Here is a 3725-nt window from a genome sequence, read left to right as displayed (position 1 = left end):
TTCTCTCCTTTCCTGGCACCCTCCAATTGACAGCCACTCTGGTCTCATGGTGGTCTGCCCCTTCTGAGACTCAGCTCTCCAGCCTGGTTACTCATTTTATGTCCAGCCCTTTCAGAGTATATAAAGAGTCCAGCAGAGGTAGCCCTCTGGATTAGGCAAGGGGCTTCAGGGCTTCACCCCAGGTTGGGTTAGGGGGAAGCATAATTTTGTCCATATTATACAAACTCTGCACCATATGGAAGGGGTTAAGCAGCTGCTCTGGTGTCAGTCAGCCCCACCCCACCCCACCTGCAATGCATGCATGGCTTGGAAGAGGAGGTCAAAAGGAATGCAGCCCAGCTCAGGAGGAGAGCAGACAGTGGAGGTGAACTGAGCTGTACTCTGAGAACGAGCACTCCAGGAGCTATTGTGCTCTATCTGTAGCAATGTTGCTAAGCTAAAAGGGAAGAGACTGATGAGTCTCAGAACGTCTGAAACTTTATCTTTGATTCCAAGTACTTTGTCTATTGGGAAAGAGGAGTCTGCCAGGAAATAGCACTTTGGGGTGCAGGACTTAGCATCTTACAATGGGCCCTGGACTGGAATCTAGGAGAGAGAGTTGGCCAGGTTCCCCTCCCAACTCCTGGTGGGGTGGGGGCGGGGTGTGCCAAAAGACATAAGCTGATAGGGGGAGGTGTCTAGGAGAAAGAAAGCCTTGAGGACAGATGAGTCAAATGGCGATATTAGAGACTGGAATAGTTAACTGTGCTTTTCAACATAAAACTTCCCAACTTTAGAACAAAAGACAGTAGAACATCCAGCAGACTTTTTATTTATTTATTTGGGTCTCTTTGTTATGGGTTTCAAATGACAACTCAAAATCCCACCTGTGGCCAGCAGTCAGCAGAGTACAGCACCTGATGTCCCTTAAGGTTTTTGCTTGGGCTCCTTTGATAACAAGAATGCACTGCATTCAACACACTTTATCTGGTACAGTGGGAAGAGTCTGCAGGCTACTGTCTTCACAAAGAAAGAGAATCTCTAGTTACTATTTCTCTGTTTCTTTTTTCAACTCTTTTTCTTTCTTTATTCCTATCTCAAGGGCTTCTTTCACTTGGACTTCCTGACCCTTGCACTTCCACCTCTTAGTTCCTCTCTCCTCGATTGTTCATCTTTTTAAGCAAAACATATAGTCCAGGTGGCACAAGAGCTGGTTTTTGGAACTTTAGTGAAAGCCTTTTTTCCCTCCCAGGACTTGCCCCATCTCCCAGTCTGAGGTTTTTTGCACAGCCCTGGTCTGTTTCTTTCTTTCACCTCATTGACGGCTTAGCTCTTCAAAGTAGATTTTTCCTCTCATCCCCTGCAGCAAGAAAGAAGCAGCATGGTGCTATAACTTTATTTTATTTCTCCCTTACAGCTGTAAGAGAGAATATTCCTTTACTATTACAGCAGACTTGTTGTCTACACTTCAGACCAAACTAGTAAGTCACGAAAAATAACAGCATTAAACACACCAAATATCTTTATATGGCACTTATGCCATCCTGTGTCTTTTCTCCTTTTGTATGACCCTGTTTATTCTCTGTCACTGTTCCCTCAGTGTTTTACAATGAAAGGCATATAGATATTATAGGTTCTTTTCAGCTGGAGCACCCCAACTGCAAGTTGTCTCACTCAGGAAATTCTGTAGTATTTGCAGTATTTTAAAAATATAGGATGCTCAGATGGGGAAAACTGAGATAGCTCTATTGATTTCAATTGAGCTAGGCTGCTTTACCGGTGCTGAAGATCTACCTGAGCAGCTTGGTCAATGGACAGGTGAAAAACATCACAACTGCCCTCTCTTCCCCACAACTCAGTAGGCTAGCACTGATGAGAGTAATGGTCCCTTCCCATGTGCTCCTTAACTCCCTGCAGCCAAATAGCTGCCTATGTGCTCTGTGTAGCCCACTGGTCAGTGCATGTTATGCATTCCCCTCTGTGTGTGATCCACAGAGCATATGATGCGTTGCAGTCCCCAGCTATGCATGTGTAAGCAGGGTCTGAATGAACGCTCCTCTGACAGCAAGCTGGGAAGGGGAGAGATTTCAGGAACAAACTGTATTTACATGAACACACCTACTCTGCTTAGATATCCACCAGAGAGAGCCGTGTTGTGCAAAGTGATCAACTTCGTCTGGTGTTGGGTTACAAATCACCTTAGTACTGAATGCAGGGATAGGGAAATGCTGTTATCGATGCTGTTGTCTTTACTGTATGAATAAAGGGACCTGTCCCATATGAGGGGGTCACCCTCAGCTGAAAGGATCTTGTTAAGCCAGGAGCTGGAATGCCAGACTCCTGTACAAGAAAGGATAGAGACAGGTGTCTCAGCCAGGAAGTGTGCATCCTCCCTAAGGGTCCCCGGTCTGGTTTAACCTGTTCCTCCCCCATTGTCAATAATAGAGCTAAATAAGCTTCATTAGGAGAATCTTGTTATGTTAAGTACTCAATGAGAGCTGAAATCACTTGTGGTGGGGCAGTGTTTCTACCCAGCCTGCTGAGAGCTTAAAAAATCACTAAGAGATTGACCTACAAAGGTCACAGCAGAGAGGCAGGTGCCAGCAGGAGGTGACTGATGGGTGGCTGGCAAATGTGGCGAGCAGTTGGCCGGCAGGAGGCAGCAAGGAACAGCGGCTGGCAGGGTGGCCAGCCAAAACAAGTGCTCAGATGGTGGAGCAAGCCTGGTGTGTAATACATTGAGGTTTGGTCTACACTGCAGACCTATGTCAGTATAACGAAGTCACTCAGGGGGTGTAACAAATCCACACCCCAAGTAACATCGTTATACTGACCTATCCCCCTGTGTAACCAGCGCTATGTTGACAGGAGAGCTTCTCCCACCTCTCGGGGAGGTAGATTAACTATGCTGATGGGAGAGCTCTCTCCCGTTGGCGTAGAGCATCTTCATTAAAGTGCTACAGCAGCATAGCTTCACAGATGCAGCATTTTAAGTGTAGAGTAGACCTGCCTGGAGATACTGCTTGTGAAACTGAGGAGGGAGGAAGAGGAGGACTGCCCTCCACCTTTTGTAGCTATTCACACCCAGGCAAAGTGAGTGTAAATCAGAATGGTAGCATTTTATACTCACTCTGCATTGGGTAAATGCCCTGGCAGCTGAATAAAAGGCTGTCATTCAATTCAGTGAGAAGTGCCAAACGTCTTAATTTTACAGAACGCAGAATATTACCTAAGGGAAAAAAACACACACACACCATGCTACCCTTCACACAAACCTATAAGGACACTGAACAAGTGGTTACAATTACAGGACCACAGAAGGCTCTGACCCACCATCACATGAAAACCTTTCACATCTTTAATAACTTATGAGTAAGGATCTCACCAATCGATAGGCATGACTTCTTCTGTACAAGTTTGCCCAGAGCACTTCTTTCCTCCTTGGTGAACTGTGACAGGAGTAAAAAGTACATTGTGTATAAATTACTACATGGAGGAAATTCCATTACATCTTTGGCAACATGACCTGTGACATGTTTGGGAACAAGAAAAAATGGTGTTATTAATATTGTAACATCTTACTCCCAAATCTTCTTTGATGCTCATTACTTCCATCTTAAACACCAAATTTCAGCCACAATTTAAAGAGAGTGCAGAATATTCCCAGGCTTTAGGATTTTACCATTATTATTTAGAAATAAGAAACAGTGTAACAGCTCCGCTACAGCAAAATGTAATGGAAGGAC

General features: G+C 45.0%; 1 long non-coding RNA gene across 1 annotated transcript; it reads right to left on the bottom strand.

The window, feature by feature from the left end:
- Positions 1-845: 845 nt before the first annotated feature.
- Positions 846-3423, bottom strand: LOC123362640. Its single transcript, XR_006576504.1, has 3 exons — positions 3365-3423; positions 3110-3208; positions 846-1339 (listed from the first exon to the last, which is right to left on the bottom strand). It is a non-coding gene; the product is annotated as an uncharacterized LOC123362640 (long non-coding RNA).
- Between the last annotated feature and the right edge of the window lie 302 nt (positions 3424-3725).

Source organism: Mauremys mutica, chromosome 2 (genome assembly GCF_020497125.1).
Source record: "Mauremys mutica isolate MM-2020 ecotype Southern chromosome 2, ASM2049712v1, whole genome shotgun sequence".
NCBI classification, from domain to species: domain Eukaryota; kingdom Metazoa; phylum Chordata; order Testudines; family Geoemydidae; genus Mauremys; species Mauremys mutica.
This window is presented reverse-complemented; position numbering and strand designations above follow the sequence as displayed.